Here is an 18,909-nt window from a genome sequence, read left to right as displayed (position 1 = left end):
TGTGAGTAGTGGTTAAGAGTCCTGGACTTCCACTTGGCCAGCCATGGTTTAAGTCCTGGACCCGGCGGCTTGCTTTCTCACTTTCTCTCTCTCTCTCTCTGTTCCTCTCTGGTCAAATTAAAATAAATAAATAAATAAATAAATAAATAAATAAATAAAACGAAGTTCATTAAAATAATTCTTTAAAAAAAAAAAAAGGAGTCATAAAGATTTAACCTTGGAGTGTCTACACAGGTTTTTGACTTTGAGGATAATTTCACACTCCATTACCACAGAAAGCATTCTCTACTGTGTGTCAGTCGCTTGTTAGTCATTAGTAATAGAGAAGCACATGGTTTCTGTCTAGATGTTGCTCGGAACATAGACAAAAACACCATGAGCTGTGTGTTCTGGTGGAGGGATGGACACCATGGGAAGGAATGACTCACATTCCTTTGAGAGGTCAAAGATTGACAGAAGAGGCAAGTGGATTTTGAAGACTGAGTAGGAGGCTCAGTCAGCCAAGGAGGGTAGAAAGGTCTGGTGGCTGAAAGAGCACGTGCAAAGGTGTGGAAACCGGATGAATGGGGCATGTTGGTGAAGCTGCCAGCTGTGTGCTGTGCCTACAGTCCAGGATGACTATGGGGGGCAGAAAGAATATTGGGGGCCAGATATTGAAATGTCTTTAATGCCAAACTAAGTAATTTGGGGTTCTCTCTGAAGAACAATGGAGAGTTACGGAATGACATGGTTGGAATGAGGACTGAGCTGGAAGGGCCACAGTTGGAGGCAAGGAGGTCAGAGAAGGGAAAAGGACCAGTGGGAGAGAGGATGGGTCGAAGTCCATGAAGGCCTGGGAGAACCTAGAAGCTCTTTCTTCTGTGTTCCCTCTTGGAAAGTCCCTTAGTCTTGACACTTCCCCTTATGGCGATGTGTTGTTGGCTCTTGTTTCTGGCTCTTCTGGGGAGTCCCTCTTCACCTACTTCATTTCTTCTTGGTCCCTTTGGGAAATGGGCCATTTTACTTTTACCATACCTTCACCTTTCACTTTCAACCCCTACCCCCACCTGAGTCACACGGGTGATAAAGACTGACGTGAGGAACTAAGTAGATCTTCCCGAATCATCAGTGAGGGAGAGAAGAAATAGGGAAACCATAAACTTGGGTTCTTTCCAATTTGGGGAGGTGGTAAATAATGATGTTATTGCCCTCTGCAAACTGAAAAGGCAAGTGGATTTCACTAAGGTAATGAAAATATTATGCTATGTCCTGATCTAGATGATTTATTGTTTTACCTTTCACATTTAGGCCTACAGTCTATGTGGAATTTATTGTTATGTATGGTGTCAGGGAAGAAATTAAGGAATACTTTTTACATATAAGTATCCAGCTAATATGTCATCATTTAAAAAATATTATTCTTTTCCCACTGCTTTCCAATGGCGCTTTTATTAAAAATCAACTGGTTATATGTGTGAGTCTATTTCCAAGTCTATTATTTTCCATTGGTGAATTTTTTTTTACAACCATCCATACTTTCTTAATAGCTGTGTGAGTAATTTATAAGACATTCTTCTTCAAAATTATCTAAATTATATTTAGCTCTTTGCATTTCTATACAAATTTTAGAATTATCTTGTCAACTTCCACCAAAGAAAATTGTGCTGGAGATTCTTACTGAATATTGAGATTTCATTGAAATCTTAGTTAATTTGGAGAAAACTGACACCTTTAAAATATCTAGTTTTCCAATTCATGAACATAGTATGTACTCAGCCCTCTTCCATTGACTACTAGTTGGGGGCTTCCTGCCTTTGCTTTTTAAAGTTTTATAGACTTCTTCCTCTGCTAATCCTGTTACAGAGGGTACTCTGGTACAAAGCAGAGTGCCCCAGATTTGGTTTTCAATAACCAGTGGATTTTTTTTAACCCTTAACTGTTTTTAACCACCTAAATGTTGTTCAGAATGTCCTTTATTTCTTTTTATTGCCTAATTTCTCTGGCTGGGACTTCCAGTATTATGTTGAATAGAAGTAGTTAGAGTGAATATACTTGCCTTTTTCCTGATCTTAGGAGAAACACTTTCAGTTTTTCACTGTTCAGTATATTAGCTATGGGCTTTTTATATATCATTTTTATTATGCCAGGGTAATTTCTTTCTAATTTGTTGAGTGTTTTTGTCATGAAATGGTATTGAATTTTGCCAAATGCCTTTTCTTTATTATTCTATGGATTTTGTTCTTTATTCTGTTTATGTGAATTATTTCTTAAAGATTTTTTTTTTTTGAAGAGGTTTTTGCTTTAGGGCACGTGCACTTGCTGGACACAGAGACAGAGAGACAGAAAGTGAGAAATCACCCCCCAGGGGGGATGGCCATGCCGCAATCCCTTCTCCTCCATTCTCCTCTCAGGATCTTGGGCACGCATCCACACACGCCTGGCGTGAGTTTTAAGCCACCGGATCCGGGACGCAAACCACAGTCGACTACATGGGAGTTCAGCGACATAGCCATTATGCTAACTGCTGGTCCCATATGTGAATTATTTCTAAATTGTCATCATTTGAACCATCCTGGCATTCCAGGGATAAATCCCACTTGATTATGATGTGTAATTATTTTAATACATGTGAATTCAGTTTGCTAGGTTTTGTTTTTGTTTTTGTTTTTGTTTTTTAAGAGAGATTTTTCTATAGGAAGTGTGCCCTCTCCAGAGGGGCAGAGAGAAACAGAGAGACAGAAAGCGAGAAATCGCCCCCCAGAGGGGATGGCCATGCTGCAATCCCTTCTCTCCCCCTCTCCTCTTGAGATCTTGGGCACATACACACACACACCCGGCATGTTTTAAGCCTTTGGGTCCAGGATTTGAACCATGATCAACTACATGAGAGTCCAACAATGTTACCATTATGCCATTTGTTTTTCCCTAGTTTGCTAGAATTTTTTTGAGGATTTTGAAATTAATATTCATTATGGGTATTGGTCTGTAGCTTTTCCTTTTTCTTTTTTCTTTTTTTTTTTTTTGTTTGTTTTCCATCTTGTCTGGATTTTTTACTGGCCCTATAAAATGAGTTTGGAAATCTTTTTTATTTTCTGGAAGAGTTTAAGAAGGGTTAGTTTTCTTCCTTAAATGTCTGGTGAAATTCTCCAGTGAAGCTGTCTATTCTTGGGCTTATCTTTGTTGGGAGGTTTTTGATTGCTGCTTAAATTTTCTTACTAGTTTTAGATCTATTCAGAAGTTCTATTTTTTCATGGGCCATCCTTGGTAAGTTGTATGCTTCTAGAATTTATCAATTTTTGAGGTTATCTAACTTGTTAGTGTATAATTGTTCATGCAGTCTTCTGTAATTCTTTTTATTTGTTGTGATATCAGCTGTAATGTCTCTCATTTCTGATTTTAGTTATTTGTGTCTTCTCTCTTTTTTCCCTTAGGATATCAATTAAGGATTTATAAACTTTGTTACTTTATAAAAATACAGTGTTTTTTTTTTTTAAGAGATTTTTGCTATAGGATGTGTGTGCTTGTCAGAGAGACAGAGACAGAAAGCAAGAAGTCACACCCTAGAGGGGGATGGCCCACCACAATTCCTTCTCCTCCATTCTCCTCTCAAGATTTTGGGCACTCATGCACATGTGCCCAGCGTGAATTTCAAGCTGCCATATCTGAGACTAGAATGTATTTGGCCATGTCAGAGTCTAGTAACATAACCATTGTGCCATTTGCTGCTCCTGAAAACAGTAGATTTATAAAATATTGATCATCTCCAGTTTCCTTGCTTAGTTATAATCCTACTATTTAATCTGTTGAGTACCTTGGACTTTAGTAGGTACTCAGTACTTAAACCATCCCAATCCTTATAGTTTTCTAATCTTCATAAATTTATTTCTTTTTCTTGCCTTATTGTGTTGACTAGGATCTCCAGTACACTTGTTTTAGTCCTGCCTCCAGGGAGAAAATGTTTAATGTTTGTTATATATTATTTGTGTGTATGTGTGTGTGTGTGGGGGGAGGGTTGTGTGTATGTGGTCTTTAAAAAATTTTTTTCTATTCCTCGTTTTCTGACAGGTTAAAAATCATGAGTACATTGGGACCAGCAGATGGTGTAATGGTTTTGTCTCTGGACGCCCATGTAGTCAACCATGGTTCAAGTGCTGGACCTGGTGACTTAAAACTCACGCTGGGCTTGTGTGTGTGTGTGCCCAAAATCCCAAGAGGAGAATGGAAAAGAAGGGATTGCAACATGGCCATCTTCCCTGGGCAGTGATTTCTTGCTTTCTGTCTCACTGTGTCTCTGGTGAGCGTACACGTTCTATAGCAAAAGTCTCTCTTAAAATAGAAAAATCATGAATGGATGTAGTAATTTATTAAATATATTTTATAAACCTATTAAATGATCATTATTTTTTTTCTTTATTCTGTTAAGGTAACTGATTTTCAAGTGTAAAATTAACATGCCATTCCCACAATGAACAAATGTGATAATGATGTGTTATGTAATTTGAAATACATCACTAGTTTAGACTTGTTAGTATTTTGTTTAGGATATTTGCATCTTATTTATGAAAAAGATTGACATATAATTGTACTTTTTTCATATCAAGTTTTGATGTTAAGATTGTTTTAAATTTCAGTGTTTACTTCACTTGCACTTAATGAAAGTACTGATGTGTTTGGGATTAAGTCTACCGTCTTGCTATTGGTCTCATTCTTGGTTTCCTTTTTCTTGTTTGTCTTGTTTTTTTTAGACGAGTTATGTTTTAAAAATCATTTTCTGCTTCCTATTAGTTTGTTAATTATATTTTAAAAATATTTTTAAATTTAATTTTACTTATTGTTATTATTTTTTAAAAGAGTTATTTATTTATTTCATTCCATTTGTTGTTATTTTTATTATTATTATTATTATTATTTTTAATTTGACCAGAGAGAGAAAGGGAAAACGAAAAAGCAGATCGCCAGGTCTGGGACTTGAACTAAGGTCAGCCATGTAGGAATCTGGCACTTTTAACCACCACACCACCTGCCGGCCCCTTACTTATTATTTTATTTATTATTATTTTAAGTTTGCTATAGGACACATGTGTTCACCAGAGAGAGAGAGAAAGAGAGAGAGGGGAAAAGTGAGAAAGCAAGCCACCAGGTCCAGGATTCAAACCATGGTTGACCAGGTGGGAGTCCAGCACCTGCTGGCCCTATTAATTGTATTTTTAAAATAATGATTTAATTTTTATTTTAATTAATTTAATAAGAATAAGAGAAAGTGGGGGAGAGAAAGAGAGAGAGAGTTTTTTGACATGGTCTCACCATGTCTCAATTCACCTGCCTCAGTCTCTTAGTTAGCTAGGATTGCAGGTGCATGCCACCATGCCCAACATTTTTAGGTTGGTCTGGGAATGGAACCCAGGTTCCCATGAAGCCCTAGCCTCATACAGCAGTGCCCTTCTTCTTGTTCCACCATAGTTGGGCCTCTTTTGTGATTCTTTTTATGCTTCTTTTAGAGATTACATCATGTATTATTCATTTTTTGTTACATTGCTGGACTGCCACGTAGTTAACCAGTTTGAATCCTGGACCCAGCAGCTTAAACCCCACGCTGGGGGGTCAGCCGGTGGCATGGTGGTTAAGGCACTGGATTCCCACATGGTTGATGATGGTTCAAGTTTCAGACCAGGCAGCTTGCTTTCCCCTTCTCTCTCTGTCTCTCTCTGGTCAAATTAAAAAATAATAACAAATGGAATTAAATAAATAAATCTTTAAATACAACAAAACAAAACAAAAAGCTCATGCTGGGTGCATGTGATTGCATGCTCAAAATCCCAAGAAGAGAATAGAGGAGAAGGGATTGTGGTATGGCCAGGGGGTGATTTTTCACTTTCTGTCTCTCTGTCTCTCTGGTGACCGTACATGCCCTATAGCAAAACTCTCTCTCTCAAAAGAGGAATTAGAATCTACCTTAAATTTGCCACTTCCCAGACAATACACAGCCTTTACTCACCTCCTCTTACCTTTGGGATGCCACGGTTATATGTTTTAATTCTTTATATAGCTTAAACTCCAAAAGACATAATCACTAGTGTCTTAAGCAATTAATATTCATTCATCTATATAGTACTCTCAGTTGCTTTTCATTCCTTCCTAAGTATCCTGCTTCCCCTCTGGAATTATTTTTGTTTTGCCAAAAAAACTCACTTTAACTGTATCTTTTGATGCAGGTCTACAAATTCTCTAGCTTGATTTTTTTTTTTTGTCTTTGTTTTTGCCTCCCTTTTCAAAACTCTTTAATTAAGATATCACTCACATACCTAAAAATGCACTTGCTTTTTAAAGTGTACAATTCAGAGGTGTTTGTATATTTATGAAGTTGTGCAACCACCCCCATGATCTAACTTTAGGACATTTTCATCCCTACAAAAATAGACCCCTATACACGTTATCAGTCACTCCCTGTTCCCTGACTCCCAACTTCCACCCTCAGCTCCTAACAGTTGCTATGAATTGGCTTATTCTGGACATCTCATATAAATGGAACCATACAACCAGGCTTTCGTGTTGAACTTCTCTGCCTTAGCATAATGTTTCAAAGTTTACCCATGTTGTGGTATGTATCAGTAGCTTCTTCCTTTTTATGGCTAAATAATATTCCATGGTTTTGAAATACTACATTTTGGTGTGTGTGTATGTGTGAATACTTACTATATATATTACATAATATACTACATATATATTATTGTAACATACATGATATATTATTTATGGCTAAATAATATTCCATGGTATTGAAATACTTACTACATTTTGGTGTGTGTGTGCATGTGTGTGTGAACATATTTATCGTTGGTTCTGTTCACTACACACCTAGGAGTGGAATTGCTTGGTCATGTGGTACACAGTATTTACTTTTTGAGAAATTGCAAGATTATTCTCCATAATGCTTGCACCATTGTACGTTACCACCAGCAGTATATAAGGACTCAAATTTTTCTACCTCTTCACTCATACTTGTTATTTTATTATTGTCATCATCTTCATTACCATCCTAGTGACTGTGGAGTAGTATCACATTGTGATCTGTATTTGTCTTTCCTTTATGTTTGTCATTTGTGTATCTCTGGAGAAATCCCTATTTGAATCTTTTGACCATTTAAAAAAAAATTTTAAGGGAGAATTTTGCTATAGGGTATGTGTGCTCACCAGAGAGACAAAGAGACAGAAAGTGAGAAATACCCATCTCTCCCAGGGTGGGTGGCCACTCAGCAGTCCCTTCTCCTCCATTTTCCTGTTAGGATGTTGGGTATGCTCGCGCACATGCCTGGCATGAGTTTTAAGCTGCTGGGTCCGGTACTTGAACTACAGTCAACTACATTGGAGTCCAGCAACGTAATTATTATGCCATCTGTTGGTCCTGATTTTTAAACTGGATTCTTTGTCTTTTAGGTCTTGAGTTGCAATGGTTCTTTATATATTCTAAATACTAGACCGTTAACAAATACATGATTTGCAAATATATTTTCCCAGTTTGGGTATTACCTTTTTACTTTTTGATAGAATCCTTTGAAATTCACATGTTTTATATTTTTATATAGTTTAATGCATATTTCTTTTTTAGAGAGAGAGATTTTTTTGCTATAGGGTGTATGCACTTACCCCAGAGAGAGAGAGAGACAGAGACAGAGAAACAGAGAGCAAGAAATCAGCCCCCCAGGGGATATGGCCATGTGGCAGTCCCTTCTCCATTCTCCTCTCAGGATTTCAGGCACGTGTGCACACGTGCCTGGTGTGAGTTTTAGGCTGCCAGGTCCTGGACACGAACTGTGGTCGACTATGTGGGAGTCCAATGATGTAACCATTACAACATCTGCTGGTCCTGTTTAATAGTCAAATAGCTTTGCCTTTTACATCTAGGTTTTTGATCCATTTTGAGTTAATTTTGAGTCAAAATGTTACTGAAAAAAAAAATGGAATTAGAGCTAGCTCCACAGTATAGTTGTTATTTATTTTATTTATTTATTTTTTTGCTGAAGTATGCCAGGCACATGTACAAGTGCTCAGGATCTAATGGGCTGGAAAGCTGGGGAAAGGGGATAACAGCTTGACCAGATCTTGTGGAGAGTACTCATCTTTCTCATCTCTCCATCTGTCTCTGTCTCTCTCTTTCTCTCTAGCACACACACACACATGCTCTATCATACATTTTTAAAAATAATTATTCATTTAATTTTTAAAATTATTGTTATTTTCAAATTGCTATAGGGCACATGTGCTCACCAGAGAGAGACAGAGAGAGGGAAAGGGAAAGTAAGAAAGCAAGCTGCCAGGTCTGGGACTCGAACCACAGTTGGCCATGTGGGAGTCCTCAACCACAGTGTCACCTTCTGGCCCCTCTATTATAAATTTCTTAAAAATTAAAAAAAATGAAGGGCCGGCAGGTGGCATGGTGGACTCCCACATGGCCGACCACGGTTCAAGTACTGGAACTGGTGGCTTGCTTTCTCACTTTCTGTCTCTCTCTCTGTCTCTCTCTCTGGTCAGATTAAGATAAATAAATTAATTAAATAAATACATTTTTTTTTTTGGAGAGATTTTCACTGTAGGGCGCATGCGCTCGCCAGACAGACAGAGAGAGACATAGAGACAGAAAGCGAGAAATCACCCCCCAGGGGGGATGGTCACGCCGCAATCCCTTCTCCTCCATTCTCCTCTCTGGATCTTGGGCACGCACGCACACACGCCCGGCGTGAGTTTTAAGCCACCGGGTCCGGGACACGAACCGCGGTCGACTACGTGGGAGTCCAGCAACATAGCCATTATGCTAACTGCTGGTTCCCAATAAATAAATGTTTTTTAAAAACTTTTAAAAAAATTAATTTATTCATTCATGTATTTTAATTTGACCAGAGAGAGACACAGGAAGAGAAAGAGAGAGAAAGTGAGAAAGCAAGTGAGAAAGCAAGCCACCAGGCCTAGAACCCAAACCATGGTTGGCCATGGAGAATGTCCAGCGCTTTAACCACCATGCCACCTGCTGGTCCCCTAAAAAAAATAATTATTCTTAAAAACAAAAGTTTAAAAATGGTGTAAAGTAGAAGTTTATTTTGGTGAAAGTTTTTTGAAATTCTTGCATAGTTTTTTCATAGCATGCATTTTTATGAACTTTTCGAGACCCCTTGTGTGACGTGAAGTAGGAGCCTAACTTCATTATAGATCATGTGGACATCTCCTTGGGCCTGTACCATTTATTTTAAAGACTGTTATTTGTTCCATTGAATGACTTGGCACTGTTGTCAGAACTGATTAAACATAAACGTACAGACTTGTTTTTGGACTCTGAATTCAATTCCATTGACCTATATGTCTGTTTAATGCCAGTACCACACCGTGTTGATTTGTAGTAAGTTTTATAAAATTGGAAGGTGTGAGTCCTCCAACTGTGTTCTTCTTTTTCAAGAATACTTTTGGTATTCTGACCCCTTACATTTCCCATTTCCTTATAAATTTTAGAATCATCCTATCAATTTCTAAAAAAAAAAAAATCTCCACTGAGATTTTCACTGTAGGGCGTGTGCGCTTGCCAGACAGACAGAGAGAGACATAGAGACAGAAAGCGAGAAATCACCCCCCAGGGGGGATGGTCACGCCACAATCCCTTCTCCTCCATTCTCCTCTCGGGATCTTGGGCACGCACGCACACGCGCCCGGCGTGAGTTTTAAGCCACCGGGTCCGGGACACGAACCGCGGTCGACTACGTGGGAGTCCAGCGACATAGCCATTACGCTAACTGCTGGTTCCCTCAGTGGAGATTTTTACAGAGATTATTTTCAACCTGTAGATTGATTTAGGGAGTCACCTTAACAATTTAAAATTTTCCAATTTATGTATATAAGCACAAGATACTCTCCTTTTATTTAGGTCTTCTACACTTCCTTTTTTTAAAGTTTATTTTTATTTTGTTTATTATTATTATTTCAAATTTTCTATAAGACATGTCTGCTCATCAGGGAGAGACAGAGAGAGAGAGAGAAAGTGAGAAAGCAAGCCACCAGGTCCGGGACTCAAACCACAGAGGGCCGATCAGGTGGGAGTCCATTGTTGTAATCACAACACCACCTGCTGGCCCCAGGTCTTCTATAATTTCCTTCAGTGCTGTTTGTAGTTTCCTTCAGTGCCGTTTGTACAAGTCTCACAGTAAAACTGATTAATCTCATACTAACACAACATGTATTTAACAAAACTTATTGTTAGTTATCTTATTCTTTTTGATATTATAAATAAAATTTATTAATTTTATGTTCAGATTTTTTATTGGTAGCTGAAAAAAAGGATAATAGATTTTTAAAATATTAATCTTATATCTTACAACATTGCTGACTTTATTATTTCTACAAGTTTTTGTTTTAGGTGTAGATTCCTTTAGTTTTTGTATATACAAGATTATATTATCTGCAAATGGACATGGCTTACTTCTTCCTTTCTCATTTGTTTTTTGTTTTGTTTTTGTTTTTTGAGAGGTTTTTGCTATAGGGCGCGTGCGCTCGCCAGACAGACAGAGAGAGACAGAGAGACAGAAAGCGAGAAATCACCCCACGGGGGGATGGTCACGTGACAATTCCTTCGCCTCCATTCTCCTCTCGGGATCTTGGGCACGCACGCACACGCGCCCGGCGTGAGTTTTAAGCCACCGGGTCCGGGACACGAATGGCGTTTGACTACGTGGGAGTTCAGTGACATAGCCATTATACTAACTGCTGGTTCCCTCATTTGGGTTTTGTTTTGTGAAAATTTAAGAGGATTATATTGACTTTTTTATATGTTCTTGGAGAAAACCATTCGCATGAAAACGTTTGACATTCGATATGAGATATTATTCACACTTCATTTTATACATAAATTTTTTAAAGAATTATTTTATCTAACTTTATTTACTTATTTATTTATTTTAATTATACTAAAGGGGGAAAGTGAGAGAACAAGTCACCAGGTCTGGGACTTGAACCATTGTCAGCCATGTGGGAGTCCAATACCCTTAACCACCATGCCATAAATTTTTTAATTTGTGGAATAGACATAATTTATTTCTACAGGACTTACACATGATTACAGTCACAAAATTGGCACACTATGTTAAAAAAATAAAACCTAAATCAAACAGCTAGACAAAGAATGCAGTTTTAGGCCCTTTTGAATCTCCACCTGCACCCCCCCCTTCATACATGAGCTGTGAGCTTATTAAAATATTAACCAGAGGATGTCTGAGGTCACAAGTGATTGTTTATAAAATAAAACCTCTTTTCTTAGTGCTGCTTTGTTTTGTATAGAAAAATATTACAAATAAAAATGAGTGCTATCCACGGTGCTCTTTTCGAAATCACGCGTGATACACAGGTTCAGGCCGTCTGTTCCTCTCACATGGAGACAGCGCGACGCCCTGTGTGAGGACGACTCACTGACAATGTCCCTTGCCCACCACGACCAGCTCAGGAATGGCAGACTGCCTACTACGCTGACTGACTACACATGAGAGAGAGTTCAAACAGCTCAGGTATTGGGTACACTCGTAATTTGGCTCTATTCGACACTCTGAAAAACTGTTAGAGAAATAAGACAACATTGTTATGTCTTCCCGATACAAGACATTTGTCTAAAAATCTGTGATTATACAAAACAGATTTGCCTTTTATAAAGAAATGGCTAATTTTTTCATGGTTGGATAATTCTAATTTTAACTCAAACCCTCTCTTCCCGGAGGGTGGAGGAGAGGTTAAGTACCACCGGGTCTAGTCTACAATCACAGGGCTGTTTCCCAGAGGGCAGAGCGTGACGGCAATCTGTCAAACTAATAGCTTCCATTCTTGCGATTATGTAAATTTTAAAGAGAAGTCTCTCGTAAGCTATATACAGCAGTTTCTATTTCAGTGTTTCTTTTTCACTTGATATACAATTAAAATTAATTCATGACAAATACTTGTCACAGAAATCTATGCAGGCACGTATAAATCCTATGGCTTTACTGGAGAGGTGAGGGCTTCAGTGGGATCACGATTCTGGATTCCGTTTCCTGAACAGGTGGGACCATGTAATAGACCAGGTCTTCCCAGCCATGTTATGCCACGCTGCATTCCGTATGTCTTCCCGGGTCTGACGATCCCTGTAAACCCAAAGCTGGTACACTGTAGACAGCGGCCCATCTGAGAGAAGAACCCGCCCCTGCTTCATTACTGTCCTGCCTGAAGCGAACAGCACAAGCCCAGGAACTGGCCCATTCGATCATGGCTCCTGGCCGGAGCTGGTGAGACCTGAGCTCATATACATTCGGTCCTGACCATGCGACGGGCTCATTCCAGAAACTGAACACCAGGAGCAGCTGATTCTTTCTGGAGAGAAGCGTGTTGCTCCTTGCTTTACGAAATCCTGTAAATTCCTGATTTTCTTTGAGTTTATTCATGAACTCTGTGAGGGCTAGCTGGACTCCTTCTTACCTCCAGACGTGGACAGCTTGATCTTGCTCACCATACCGCGTGGTCCAAGTCCCCACCAAGTACAAAGATTATCTTCATTAATCTTTGACAACACCTCTTGACAAATTATAGCATACAAAGTGAATTTTACCAGTATGAATCCACTGTACATTAGAAAGATAATTTTTCATTTTTGTGCCCTTCAATGTTTTGCTTCTTTTTTTCCCTTGATTCCTTCCTCCCACCTAACCCCCCACTCCCCACCCTCCTCCCACACCGTCTCTAGAATCTACAGTTGCTCTCCTTGGTTTTATAATTTCTAATCATTCAGTTGTGGCAGAACTTTTGAACATACTGATCGTAGCTACTTTAGATCATGTCTGATCATGCCGTTTTCTGAATCATCTATGTATCTGTTTCTATTGTTGCTGCCCGCCCCGCCCCCGTTGGGGATCATTTGGTACCATTTCCTGGACTACCTTGTGATATGAATTGCATTGTGTGTAAAAACATTTAGTGGCCTTAGGTGATGCTCACTTTTTCCAGATAGGTTTTAGTTTTCTTCTAATAGAACTGTAGCATGTATACAGATCCTCGGTATGCAATTAAGGCGGAACTATTTCTAATATTTTTTCCCAAGCCATCTCCTTTCCTGAGTAACTGAGGACTCACCAGAGCCCATCATTCTTGCCGGGCCTCGAACTCCAACTTTTCCCTCAGCACTGTAAAACTGCCAAAAATCTCATCTTAGCTTTTTAGGTACGTTCTGTTAGGTTTCTTGACATGCTACTCACTTTCAATGACTTGGTAAATTATTTGAGGAGAAATCACGTGGGGAATTTCAGTGCGTTTTTCTTTTCTCAATATTACAATATTACTTGATTGCTCTTTCACATAGTTTTCTCCCCCTACTTTATTTATTTTTTTTCAGTCTGATGCCAGCAACTCTATCATAGCCTGAAATGGAAATTCCTTCCCCACTTTTTGTTTTACAAAACTGAGATTCACTTACATTTAAAATGTTATGAAATAGTTTGACCTGGTGGTTAAGGGAGCTTGATCCCACATGGCTGACTGCAGAGTCCCAGACCCTGTGACTTGATAAACACGTGGGTGCATGTGCATGCTTGCCTATCGTCCCCAAACAAGGGAGACATGGAGAAGGGATTGTGGCATGACCATGACCCGATGGGGGCACTTTTCTCCTCTCTCCTTCTTTTTTTCCCTTGATTCCTTCCTCCCACCTAACCCCCCACTCCCCACCCTCCTCCCACACCGTCTCTAGAATCTACAGTTGCTCTCCTTGGTTTTATAATTTCTAATCATTCAGTTGTGGCAGAACTTTTGAACATACTGATCGTAGCTACTTTAGATCATGTCTGATCATGCCGTTTTCTGAATCATCTATGTATCTGTTTCTATTGTTGCTGCCCGCCCCGCCCCCGTTGGGGATCATTTGGTACCATTTCCTGGACTACCTTGTGATATGAATTGCATTGTGTGTAAAAACATTTAGTGGCCTTAGGTGATGCTCACTTTTTCCAGATAGGTTTTAGTTTTCTTCTAATAGAACTGTAGCATGTATACAGATCCTCGGTATGCAATTAAGGCGGAACTATTTCTAATATTTTTTCCCAAGCCATCTCCTTTCCTGAGTAACTGAGGACTCACCAGAGCCCATCATTCTTGCCGGGCCTCGAACTCCAACTTTTCCCTCAGCACTGTAAAACTGCCAAAAATCTCATCTTAGCTTTTTAGGTACGTTCTGTTAGGTTTCTTGACATGCTACTCACTTTCAATGACTTGGTAAATTATTTGAGGAGAAATCACGTGGGGAATTTCAGTGCGTTTTTCTTTTCTCAATATTACAATATTACTTGATTGCTCTTTCACATAGTTTTCTCCCCCTACTTTATTTATTTTTTTTCAGTCTGATGCCAGCAACTCTATCATAGCCTGAAATGGAAATTCCTTCCCCACTTTTTGTTTTACAAAACTGAGATTCACTTACATTTAAAATGTTATGAAATAGTTTGACCTGGTGGTTAAGGGAGCTTGATCCCACATGGCTGACTGCAGAGTCCCAGACCCTGTGACTTGATAAACACGTGGGTGCATGTGCATGCTTGCCTATCGTCCCCAAACAAGGGAGACATGGAGAAGGGATTGTGGCATGACCATGACCCGATGGGGGCACTTTTCTCCTCTCTCTCTCTCTCTTTCTGTCTCTCTGTCTCTTTAGCGCAAAGGCATGTACCCTCTAGCAAAAAAAAAGAAAAGGAAGAAAAAAATTGATGTTCATCATCCCATGAATTATTTATACGTGTATGACATGTACATGTTCACCGAGACAATATGCAGAATTGTTTTGTATTGTTTTCAGATAGTGTTATTATGTGTATGCTTTTCTCAAACACTTTTTTCACTTCACCTTTTGTTTGTGAGATACACTTGCTTTGTGTGGGTAGCAGTGAGTTACTCATTGTCACGACAAGTGATCATGTCACAATTTATTTTTCCATTCTCCTGGCGAGGAATATTTAGACTGCTTCCAATGTTTCCCTGTTAAAATCATGCTGCTATAAACATCTCTGTGTGTCTTGAACACATGGAAGTTTCCGTGGCAGGGGCCGTGGGGCTGAAACAGCTGGGTCTGGGAGAAGGCACTTGCCCATGCTTATTAGATCATGCAAACTATTTTCCAGACTAATTGGATTAATTTACGTTTCCACTGGCTCTGAATGAGACTTCGCTTTGTACTTCTCAGCCACCTAGGATGCTGTCAGACTTTTCGTCTTTGCCAATCTGATAAAAGTAAAATGGTATGTTGCTGTGGTTTCTATTTGCATGTCTCTGTTGACTGTGAAATTAAGCATTTTATAATCTCCGGAGCACTTACTTCAGTCTAATTTCCAACCCCCAAGCTTCTCCACTTCCCCAGTATCTCCTGAAACATGGCCAACTTTCAGTCTGAGTTACCACAACCCCCAAATTATGTCAGCCCCAGAGCCCGGTGAATGAACACTTCTGCAGGGCTCCGCATGCAAGTGATACTCAGTGCTCACAGCAAACCTGCAGCAAGATTCATGACCCCCATTGCAGGATAAGAAAACAGAATCAGAGGGGTTAGGCAACTCGCCACGGACACACAGCAGGCACCGGGCAGACTTTGCATCACTGCTCTTCAGTGGGAGACTGAATGTAGGTTCAGGGTGTGCAGGGCTCCTGTGGCAGAGAGGTTCTTAGGGGCCTCTGTCTTTGCAGGAAATGCACCTGCTGGTCTGATCTGCCTCTGGAGAGTACGTTGCTGTTGCCCACAGGAGTTTATTGGCCCGAGTGGGAAAACCCATGCAGGATGGATTCAGAGTGGAGTGCAGTGGGAAGGGAGGAGTCCCCACTCAGTGCTGTGGAAGCACTAGGAGGCATGGATGGAGGCTTCACCAACCAACGCAGACGTTTCCCAGAAGCAAGCAGCGTATTTTAGATGGTGTTAAATATCCCCACAGCCTCTAGCGAGAGTTACAGCCCTTCTCAGACTTCTTTCACTCTGGTGATGAGGAGGCAAGTCTCGGTTTGTGCTAGCATGTCTGAAACTACTCTTTAAACCCCCTTTTAAAGGTAAACTAGATCTCCAACTCTTAGATGCCTGGCAAGTAGTAATGCCTTGGTAAAATTTAACCACTATTTTTTATCCTTGTATTTCTTTCTTTCTTTTTTTTTTTTTTATGTTTATTCATTTGCTTTTTCTGTGAGACAGGCAGACAGGTACCTCCAAAATGGTCTTTGCACTGTGACTCACCCCCAGGTCCCAGGCACGGCCATGCATGCCTGGCACGCTGCAGGAGTCCCAGGGCCTTCTCTGGTAGGTCCACTGTGTTACCGCTGCACCACCACCTGGACTTTCTTATATTCGTGGTATTTTTTTTTTTTTAGTCTTCTTTTCTAAAGAATTATTTGATTTATTAATTTATTGATATTATTTTTAGTTTAAATTTGATAAGAAAAAGACAGAGAGAGAGCGGGAAATTGAGAAAGCAAGCCACCAGGTCTCGGACTCAAACACAGGTTTTGTGGAAGTCCAGCATCCTAACCACCAGGCCATCTGCTGGCCCCTCCTTGTATTAGTTTTATGGTGAGTTGTTTTGTTTAAGAAATCTTATACAGCCTCTACCAGGCACTATTTTAAACACTTTAAAAATATCAGCTGATTTGGTTCTCCCAAGGACCCTGTGAGGCTGGCACTGTTATAATCCCCATTTTACAGTTGAAGACCTTGAGGTCCAGAAAGGTCCAGTGCACTACCTGAGGTCACATAGCCTGTAAGTGGCAGTGCTGGGATTTGAACTGAGGCAGGCCAGGGCCATCAAGTGCTTTAACCCATGTGGTACACACCACCTCCCCATTCCACACTCATGACCTTTTGAGGGTAGTGATATAGTATTTTCTGTTCATACATGTTTATTGGAATAGAAAATGGGAGACAAGGTAAAGAAAAATAGCAAATTACGAATAGCACCCTTGAAAACAATGAGCAAGTGGCAGGAGTCCTGGGTACTTCGTGTGGCTTCAGGGATAGAGCAGGAGAACTATGAAGGCTGGGTTTAGAGGATGAGCGGGAAAAGGCGTTCAAGGACAGGACTCAACTTGTGCAAAGGCAGAGATGCCTGACGGGGCCTGGGATGTGAGGGAGGTGATGAGTACCTCCACATCGCTGCCCAGTACTAGCAGGAGCCCCGCGCCCTGGCGTAGCACGCACGTTGCAGTTCACCAGGCACTGGCATGACTTTTCTCACTGCCTCTTAGCTGCCAGGTGCAGAGGGCATTCTGGTCTCCATTTTCCTGAGGCTGGAGAAGAGCCACTGTTCGTTTCAAGAGTCTCTGGCCCTTTCCTCCACAGTATCAGGCATCTTTTGTAACAAGCGATGGAAATAGAATTCGACATAGTTGGGCAGAACAGATGTGTTTTGGCTTACGTCAATGAAAAGTCCAGATGTGGAGATCAGATGTGGCTCCGTCCAGGTCCTCAAAGACGGCCTTGGGAGTGCTGAATCTGTGTTTCTTAGTATTTTCACACTAAGGTAGGCTTTCTCTAGGAAGTGACAAAGGTGGCTACAAGCTTCTTGCAGGTACCAAAAACAAAGGACCTCTCTGCTGGAGTTCCAGGAGAAAATTCCAGGACTGCTCTCATTGGCTTGGCCTGGCATGATGCCCACCCCTGATCCAATCTCTGTGGCCAGTAGGGGGGATTCTTTGATTGGCTAGGCCTGGGTCAGGTGCCCACCCCATGGAGCAGTCGTGGGATCAGTTCCACCCAAACCACCTAGAGAGCTTCAGGTCAAGCAACTCTTTGCAAGGGGGAGGAAGAGCCACCAGGCAGACCGAAGCGACAAGTGGGGTCTGCAACGTACACAGTGCTAAGGAATCTGGAGGGGTGAGTTTTAGACCTGGGCAGAGGAGTTGGTACTTTTTCTTTGGTGGAGATAGAGCCATTGGAGAGTGACATGGACAGAGCTAGACAGGCCTAGTGCTGGGGCTGGTGTCACCACATGGTAGTGAGGGAGGAGACAGATTCACCCCGTTGTGACCAGAGGCTGCATCTTTAAAGTGTAATGTCAGGGTTCTTATGGGATGGGGGCTGAGAGGCCAGTGTTTCTTTTTTTTTTTTTTAAATCCAGGTGCATTTTTTAAAAATCATTTATTTAATTTTATTTATTCATTCATTTATTTTAATTTGACCAGAGAGAGACACAGGGAGAGAGAGCGAGAGATGGAAAGCGAGACAGCAAGCCACCAGATCCAGGACTCGAACCATGGTCAGCCATGTGGGAGTGTCCAGCACCTTAACCACCACGCCACCTGCTGGTCCCCTGAGGCCAGTGTTTCTTAAAGCGAGTTTTTAAATTTTAGTTTGTTTATTTCTTTAATGAGCAAGAGATAGAGGCACAGAGGGAAATAAACAGAAAGACAACACCTCAGACAGGGTCTTGATGCCATGATCCACTCCTGGTCTCAGCTAGCCCTAGGGCATGGGCACTCAGGGAGATCTCTGTTAGCAAACTGGGGTCCTTTCTGTGGGTCAGAATCACAGAGCATGTGTTTTACTGCTTTGCTGGTGTGCAGCCCCATAAAACAGGTTTAAATGGTATCTGCCGAATGTTATTTTACTTTTATAGTGATATTATTTAAAGTATGTTAAAAAGATAAACAAGCATGAAGCATGGATGTTATTACTCAGGATGAGGTTAAAGTTAAATTTTTAAATGAGGGGTCAGCAGGTAACGTGGTGAAGGCGCTGGACTCCCACATGGCCAGATGAGGTTCAAATTCCAGACCCAGCAGTTTGCTTTCTCACTTTCTCTCACTCTCTGGTGAGTGCATGTGCCCTATAGCAAATTTTAAAATAATAATTAAATTAAATTAATAGTTCTTTTTTTTTTTTTTTTGGAGAGGTTTTCGCTATAGGGCACATGCGCTCGC

The 18,909-nt window shown here is 40.6% G+C and overlaps 1 protein-coding gene and 1 pseudogene across 5 annotated transcripts in view; one reads left to right on the top strand and one right to left on the bottom strand.

Moving 5' to 3' along the window:
• IL21R (interleukin 21 receptor) overlaps positions 1–18,909 on the top strand; it is a 46,012-nt gene that overhangs the window by 6,835 nt on the left and 20,268 nt on the right. For 2 of the 5 annotated variants that reach the window (XM_027771792.1, XM_027771788.1), the window contains exon 2: positions 15,138–15,254. The exons of the other annotated variants lie outside the window; for them this stretch is intronic. The gene's annotated coding sequence lies outside the window, so the exon portion shown is untranslated. The remainder of the gene's footprint in view (positions 1–15,137; positions 15,255–18,909) is intronic. 5 annotated transcript variants of the gene reach the window in all.
• Positions 11,229–12,604, bottom strand: LOC102486838 (protein NipSnap homolog 2 pseudogene; annotated as a pseudogene).

Source organism: Tupaia chinensis, unplaced genomic scaffold, assembly GCF_000334495.1.
Source record: "Tupaia chinensis unplaced genomic scaffold, TupChi_1.0 Scaffold000231_1, whole genome shotgun sequence".
Taxonomy (NCBI): Eukaryota; Metazoa; Chordata; class Mammalia; order Scandentia; family Tupaiidae; genus Tupaia; species Tupaia belangeri.
Note: the sequence above shows the minus strand (reverse complement) of the source record. Positions and strands in the feature narration are given on the sequence as shown.